The sequence below is a fragment of the Arachis duranensis genome, chromosome 6 (assembly GCF_000817695.3).
Source record: "Arachis duranensis cultivar V14167 chromosome 6, aradu.V14167.gnm2.J7QH, whole genome shotgun sequence".
NCBI classification, from domain to species: Eukaryota; Viridiplantae; Streptophyta; class Magnoliopsida; order Fabales; family Fabaceae; genus Arachis; species Arachis duranensis.
In genome coordinates, this window is record NC_029777.3 from 57562232 (window position 1) to 57571131 (window position 8900).

The following is an 8900-nucleotide window of genomic DNA, read 5'->3' on the forward strand; positions in this document are numbered from 1 at the left end:
TAACATATTCTATATTTATATCTTTATTATTGTTTTAAAATATTATTTTAAGAGAATAAACAAAAACAATCTTGCTTCTCTCTGTTTTCGAAATGAACACTTTTTCTTAAATTTTACACAAAGGCATGAGACATATTTGTGTAAGTGGTGCACGAAAATTATAATCATACTTTGTAATTCCGCACAACTAATCAGTAAATGCATTAGGTCGTCCAAGTAATACATTATGTGAGTAAAGGTCGATTCTATGGAGATTGCCGGCTTGAAGTAAATTATGATTATTTTATTATTTTTAGTCAGAATATCAATAGTGGTTCTTAATTTTAATTGCGAAGAGTAAAAGAGCATGAATTAAATGATACTTGTAATGCAGTAATGGAGAACAGGTTGAGGTTTTGGAGATGCTCTGTCTTTTGAAGTTCTGCTTTCCTACTGTCTTCTTCTTCACGCACGCAGGTTTCCTTCCATGGCAAGCTATATGTTGGTGGATCACCGTTGTCAATGGCTACCAGCCGTCCTCTCAGTGAAAAGGGTCCATGTACATGGCTAATCATCTGTTGGTTCTCACTAATGTTGGAATAGGATCCATTGATCCTTTTGCACACAGTCACTACGCCTAACATTCATGAGTTTGAAGCTCGTCACAGTCATCCATTCCCGGATCCTATTTGAAATACCATAGACAAGGTTTAGACTATTCAGATCTCAGGAATGCTGCCAATTGATTCTAGCTTATACCACGAAGACTCTGATCTCATGAATTTGAATGCTCTGTTGACAGGAGAGGCAGTAAAACTCATGAACCAGGAACCCAAGAGACATACATTCAATCTAAGATAGAACGAAAGTGGTTGTCAGGCACGCGTTCATAGGTTGAGAATGGTGATGAGTGTCACGGATCATCAAATTCATCATGTTGAAGTGCGAATGAATATCTTAGAATAGAAACAAGCATGATTGAATAGAAAACAAAAATAATTGCATTAATTCATCGAGACACAGCAGAGCTCCTCACCTCCAACCATGGGGTTTAGAGACTCATGCCGTCAAAGATACAAATTCAGATGTAAAATGTCATGAGGTACAAAATAAATCTCTAAAAGTAGTTTTTATACTCAACTAGTAACCTAGATTTTTAGAAAATGAGTAAACTAAGATAGATAGTGCAGAAATCCACTTCCGGGACCCACTTGGTGTTTGTTGGGGCTGAGCATTGAAGCTTTCACATGTAGGGGCCTTCTTTGGAGTTGAACTCCAGTTTGTAACTTGTTTCTGGCGTTTGACTCTAGCTTGCAACTTGTTTTTGGCGTTTAACGCCAGAATAGGGCAGAAAGCTGGCATTGAACGCCAGTTTGCGTCGTCTAAACTCGGGCAAAGTATGAACTATTATATATTTCTGGAAAGCCCTAGATGTCTACTTTCCAACACAATTAAAAGAGCGCCATTTGGATTTCTGTAGCCCCAAAAATTCTATTTCGAGTGCAGGGAGGTAAGAATCCAACAGCATCGGTAGTTCTTTATCAGCATCTGAATCAGATTTTTGCTTAGGACCCTCAATTTCAGCCAGAAAATTTCTGAAATCACAGAAAAACACACAAAATCATAGAAAAATCTAGAAATATAATTTTTTCATAAAAACTAATAAAAATATACTAAAAGGTAGCTAGATCCTACTAAAAACTATATGAAAATACCCCCCAAAAGCGTATAAAATATCCGCTCATCACAACACCAAACTTAATCTGTTGCTTGTCCCCAAGCAACTAGATAAACAAAATAGGATAGCACAAAGATCAAGAGGCAATCTCAGAGTTTTAGATGAAACTCAATTCTAATTAGATGAGCAGGACTAGTAGCTTTTTGCTTCTGAACAGTTTTGGTATCTCACTTCATCCCTTGAAGTTTAGAATGATTGGCATCCATAGGAACTCAGAATTCAGATAGTATTATTGATTCTCCTAGTTTAGTATGTTGATTCTTGAACATAGCTACTTTATGAGTCTTGGTCGTGGCCCTAAGCGTTTTGCCTTCCGATATTACTACCGGATACATAAATGCTATAGACACATAACTGGGTGAACCTTTTCAGATTGTGACTCAGCTTTGCTAAAGTCCCCAATTATAGGTGTCCAGAGTTCTTAAGCACACTCTTTGGATTATGACTTTAACCACTCAGTCTCAAGCTTTTCACTTGGACCTGCATGCCACAAGCACATGGTTAGGGACAGCTTGATTCAGCCGCTTAGGCCAGGATTTTATTCCTTTTGGCCCTCCTATCCCTTAATGCTCAAAGCCTTGAATCCTTTTTACCCTTGCCTTTTGGTTTATTTTTTTTTCACTGCTTTTTCTTGCTTCAAGAATCAATTTTATGATTTTTCAGATTATCAATAACATTTCTCTTTTTCATCATTCTTTCAAGAGCCAACAGTTTTAACATTCATAAATAACAAGATAAAAATATATGCACTGTTTAAGCATTCTTTCAGAAAACAAAAAGTGTTGCCACCATATATAAATAATTTAAATTTATCTTATTAAGAACTCGAAAGAGTTGCCTCCTTATTCTAAAAATATCTACTATTTCATTCATGTTTAATGATGATGAGAAAAATAAATTATAGCTTGCTTGGAGATGATAAAAATAAAAATAAAAAATACTAACTACTACTACTCATATGACTCCTAAAATAGATTTCTAATAGCAGAAGTTCTCACAGAGTTAAGATTAGGACTCAACAACCTTTATTTTGGGAGATGGATGCTCCTTCAATCTGTGGGGTGTCTGGTCCTTCAAGAGACAGCTTCTGGCGCTTCAGCTCTTGTAGCTCACACCCTTGCTTTCCCTGTTCCTTAAGCAGTTTGCAAAGCATGCTATTTTGATTCTGCTGTTCTTCCTTAAGTTGATCCATAACTTCTTGCAGCTTGGTGACAGATGCTTCTAGGCGGATCCAGTAGTCAATCTGAGGGATTTCTGGGAGGAACTCCTGCGCCCTCCTTTTGATGGAGTTATCTTATACTTGTTGTCCTTTCATTGACTTTTTTGTGATTGGGTGGTCGACTGAGATATACTCATCTACTCTCATCTAAGCTTGGGTAGGCCAATTTGGCTTCAGTGGAGTTCTTGTTTGCAACTGTGTAAAACTCACAAGAAATCAGATGATGAACCTCCACTTCGTTCCCCAGCATAATGCAATGAACTATCACTGCTCTTTTGAAGTGACCTCAGAGCGGTTGTTGGTGGGCAGTATAGAATGCCCAATGAAATCCAGCCAGCCTCTAGCAACTGGTTTAAGATCCCCTCTGTTGAGTTAATTTGGGACACCCTTTGTGTTGGTTACCCACTTGGCTCCAGGAATGCATATGTCCTCTAGAACTTGGTCCAAGCGCTTATCTACTCTCACCATTCTTCTATTAAAGGATTCTGAATCATCCTGTAGTTGAGGCAGCTTGAAGACCTCTCTTATTCTGTCCAGATTGAAGTAAATAATCTTCTCTCTAACCATGATTCGAAAGGTATAGAAAGCGGTTCCAATCATTTTCTGCCTCTCTGTTTGCCACAAATTTGAGTAGAATTCCTGAACCATGTTTCTACCCACCTTTGTCTCTGGATTAGCTAGAATTTTCCAGCCTCTGTTTCGAATCTGCTCTTGGATCTCCGGATATTCATCTTTTTTCAGATCGAATTTAACTTCCGGGATCACTGACCTTAGACTCATTATTTTGTGGTAATGGTTCGAATGTTCCTTGGTTAAGAACCTCTCTTGATTCCAAAGTGATTTTGGATTATTCTCTTTCTTGTCTCTTGAAGTGGTTTGTTTTCCCTTAGGAGCCATGATCTTAGTGAGTCTTAGCTCAGTGATCACGCAAAACACACCAAACTTAGATGTTTTCTTATCTTCAAGTAAAAGAAAGGAAAGGAAAGGAGAAGGAGGAGAGCCAAATTCGAATTGTGGAGGAGAGGGGGTGGCCGAATGTGAATTTAAAAGGAAGGGGTGGGTTCAAAAATTTTTGAAGAAGATATGATAGAAGATATAATTTGTAAAAGATAAGTATGAAATGCAAAAGATGTAATTTTAAAATTGAAAAGATATGAGAGAATTTTGAAAAAGATAAAACTAAATTGGAAAAGATTTGAAAAGATATTAAAAAGATAGATGGGTTTTGCAAAAGATTTGAAAAGAAATAAAAAATATATATGAGTTTTGAAAAAAAAGATTTGAAAAGAAGAAAAGATTTTTAGGATTAAGAATTATTTTTGAAATTGAAATTGAAAGATGAGGATTTGTAATATGTTTATGCAAGAAATGGTGGATGAAAACATAAAAATTGAAAAAAATTGAGTTGGAAAATAAAACTACCTCCCCTCCATGTTCCTGGCATTAACCGCCCAACTGTTGCCTGTTTTGGGCGTTTAACGCCCAACTGTAGCTTGTTTTGGGCGTTTAACGCCCAGTTGTTGCTTGTTTTGGGTGTTTAACGCCCAGCCAGGTACCCTGGCTGGCGTTAAACGCCAGAAAGCCTTTGTCATTGGGCGTTTTTCTAAACGCCCACGATGCTGTAAGTCTGGCGTTAAATGCCCAGAATGGTACCCATTCTAGCGTTAAACGCCTAGAATGATGCCCATTCTGGCGTTTAACGCCCAAAAGTACCTCTTACTGGCGTTTTCGTGCCAGTAAGCTTCTTTTCTCTGCTTTCTGCTTTGAACCCTTTTGTAACTCTGTGAACTCCTGTAAATGAGAATTAATTCTGATGATCATTTATTAAACTCCTATAATTATTATTTAAATGACAAATAAACTACAATAATGGTTGGGTTGCTTCCTAGCGAGCACTTCTTTATTGTCTTTAGCTGGACCTTACTGAGCCTTAATCTAGTCTCAATTCTGAGCATTCTTGCTCAAAATTACTTTCAAGATAATGTTTGATTCTCTGTCCATTAACAATGAACTTTTTGTCAGAATCAATATCCTGAAGCTCTACATATCCATATGGTGACACACCCGTAATCACATATGGTCCTCTCCACCAGAATTTTAGTTTTCTAGGGAATAGCCTGAGCCTAGAGTTAAACAGCAGAACCTTTTGTCCTGACTCAAAGACTATGGATGACAGGTTCTTATCATGCCATTTTTTTGCTTTCTCCTTGTAAATTTTGGCATTTTCAAAAGCATTGAGTCTGAATTCCTCTAGCTCATTTAGCTGGAGCAATCTTTTCTCTCCAGCTAATTTGGCATTAAGGTTTAGGAATCTGGTTGCCCAGTAGGCTTTATGCTCTAGTTCTACGGGTAGGTGACAGGCCTTCCCATACACAAGTTGGTATGGAGAGGTTCCTATAGGAGTCTTGAATGATGTTCTATATGCCCATAGAGCATCATCCAAGCTCTTTGCCCAATCCTTTCTACCGGCAATTACAGTCCGTTCCAGGATTCTTTTTAGTTCTCTATTAGAGACATTAGCTTGCTCATTGGTCTGTGGATGATATGGAGTTGCCACCTTGTGGCTAATTCCATATCGGACCATGGCAGTATAAAGTTGTTTATTGCAGAAATAACTGCCTCCATCACTGATTAGTGCTCTAGGGACACTAAATCTACTAAAGATATGTTTCTGGAGAAACTTCAGTACTGTCTTAGTATCATTAGTGGGTGTTGCAATTGCCTCTACCCATTTAGATACATAGTCTACTGCCACCAGAATGTAAGTGTTTGAGTATGATGGTGGAAAAGGCCCCATGAAGTCAATACCCCATACATCAAACAACTCAATCTCTAAGATTCCTTGCTGAGGAATGGCGTAACCATGAGGCAGATTACCAGCTCTCTGGAAACTGTCACAGTTATGTACAAACTCTCGGGAGTCTCTATAGAGTGTAGGCCAGTAGAAGCCACATTGGAGGACCTTGGTGGCTGTTCGCTCACCTCCGAAATATCTTCCATATTATGATCCATGGCAATGCCATAGGATCTTCTGCGCCTCTTCTCTAGGTATGCACCTACGGATTATTCCGTCTGCACATCTGTTAAAGAGATATGGTTCATTCCGCAAGTAGTACTTCACATCAGAAAGTAATTTTTTCTTTCGCTGCCTGCTGTACTCCTTGGGAATGAATCTTGCAACTTTATAGTTTGCAATGTCTGCAAACCATGGCACTTCCTGAATGGAAAAGAGTTGCTCATCCGGAAAGGTTTCAGAGATCTCAGTGAAGGAGAGAGACATCCCTTCTACTGGTTCTATCCGGGACAGGTGATCTGCTACTTGATTCTCTGTCCCTTTTCTGTCTCTTATTTGTATATCAAACTCTTGTAGAAGCAACACCTATCTTATGAGCCTGGGTTTTGAATCTTGCTTTGTGAGTAGATATTTAAGAGCAGCATGGTCAGTGTACACAATCACTTTTGATCCTACTAGATAGGATCTAAACTTGTCAATAGCATAAACCACTGCAAGTAGCTCTTTTTCTGTGGTTGTGTAATTCTTCTGTGCGTCATTTAGAACACGGCTAGTATAGTAAATGACGTGCAGAAGCATATTATGCCTCTGTCCTAATACTGCACCAATAGCATGGTCACTGGCATCACACATTAATTCAAATGGTAATATCCAGTCTAGTGCAGATATGACAGGTGCTGTGACCAACTTAGCCTTTAGAGTCTCAAAAGCTTGTAGACACTGTGTCAAAGATAAATGGCATGTCAGTAGCTAGCAGGTTGCTTAGGGGTTTTGTAATTTTTGAAAAATCCTTTATAAACCTCCTATAGAATCCTGCATGTCCCAGAAAGCTTCTGATTGCCTTAACATTGGTAGGTGGTGGTAATTTTTCAATTACCTCTACCTTGGCTTGATCCACCTCTATCCCCTTGTTCGAAATTTTGTGTCCAACGACAATTCTTTCAGTCACCATAAAGTGACATTTCTCCCAGTTTAAAACCAGGTTGGTCTCTTGGCACCTTTTCAGAACAAGTGCTAGATGGTTAAGACAAGAGCTGAATGAATCTCCAAATACTGAGAAGTCGTCCATGAAGGCTTCCAGAAATTTTTTCACCATATCAGAGAAAATAGAGAGCATGCATCTCTGAAAGGTTTTCGGTGCACTACACAGACCAAATAGCATTCTTCTGTAGGCAAATACTCCAGATGGACATGTGAATGCTGTTTTCTCTTGATCCTGGGGATCTACTGCAATTTCGTTGTAGCCTGAGTAGCCATCCAAAAAGCAGTAATAGTCATGACCTGCTAGTCTTTCTAGCATTTGGTTTATGAATGGTAAAGGAAAATGATCATTTCTAGCATTTAGTCAATACACATACGTCACCCTGTAACTGTTCTTGTAGGAACCAGTTAATTTTTTTCATTATGAACCACTGTCATGCCTCCCTTTTTGGGTACAACTTGAACAGGGCTCACCCAGGGGCTATCAGAAATGGGATAAATAATCCTAGCCTCTAGTAATTTAGTGACCTCTTTCTGCACCACCTCCTTCATGGCTGGATTCAGCCACCTTTGTGGTTGAACCACTAGTTTGGCATTATCCTCCAGCAGGATCTTGTGCATGCATCTGGCTGGGCTAATGCCCTTGAGATCACTAATGGACCACCCAAGAGCTATCTTGTGTGTCCTTAGCACCTGAATTAGTGCTTTCTCTTCCTGTGACTCTAAGACAGAGCTTATGATTACAGGAAAAATTTCACCTTCTCCCAGTAATTCATATTTTAGGGATGGTGGTAGTGATTTAAGCTCGAGGTTAGGAGGTTTCTCCTCTTCCTGAGAAATTTTCAGAGGTTCTTTTATTTTCTCTGGTTCTTCCAGATCAGGCTGAACATCTTTAAAGATATCCTCTAGCTTTGATTCGAGACTCTCAGCCATACTGATCTACTATACCAGGGAGTCAATAATATCAACACGCATGTAGTCTTTTGATGTGTCTGGGTGCTTCATTGCTTCAATATCATTCAGCCTAAACTCATCCTCATTGACTCTCAGGGTTACTTCCCCTTTTTGGACGTCAATGAGGGTTCGTCCAGTTGCTAGGAAAGGTCTTCCTAGAATGAGAGTTGCACTCTTGTACTCCTCTATTTCCAGCACTACAAAGTCAGTGGGAAAGGCGAATGGCCCAACTGTGACAATCATGTCTTCAATCACGCCTGATGGGTATTTAATGGAGCCATCAGCAAGTTGAAGACATATCCTAGTTGGTTTTACCTCTTCAGTCAAGCCAAGCTTTCTGATAGTGGATGCAGGGATTAGGTTGATACTTGCCCCAAGATCACATAGAGCTGTCTTGGTACAGGTACCCTCTAATGTGCATGGTATCATAAAGCTTCCAGGATCGTTAAGCTTCTCTGGTAAGCTCTTTAAAATGATTGCACTGCATTCTTTAGTGAGAAAAACTTTTTCAGTTTCTCTCCAGTCATTCTTATGACTTAAGATTTCTTTCATGAACTTAGCATAAGAGGGTATTTGCTCAAGTGCCTCTGCAAACAGAATCTTGATTTCAAGAGTCCTGAGATAGTCTGCAAAGCGAGCAAATTGTTTATCCTATTCCGCTTGGCAGAGTTTCTAAGGATAAGGTATTTTGGCTTTGTATTCTTCAACCTTGGTTGCTGTAGGTTTATTTCCTACAGAGGTAGGTTAAGAAGCCTTCTTGAGGGAGTTATTATCAGCACTTGCAAGTGTCTGACCCCTCATAAGCATTTGAACGCCAGAATTGGGGGCTGGATTGGCGTTTAACACTAGATTCCCTCCCTTTTCTGGCGTTTGAACGCCAGAACTGAACATGGGTTGGGCGTTTAACGCCAATTTTTCTCCTTTTTCTGGCATTTGAACGCCAGAACTGGGTGTCCACTGGGCGTTTAATGCCAGTTTTTCACCCTTTTCTGGTGTTTTAACGCCAAAATCATTCC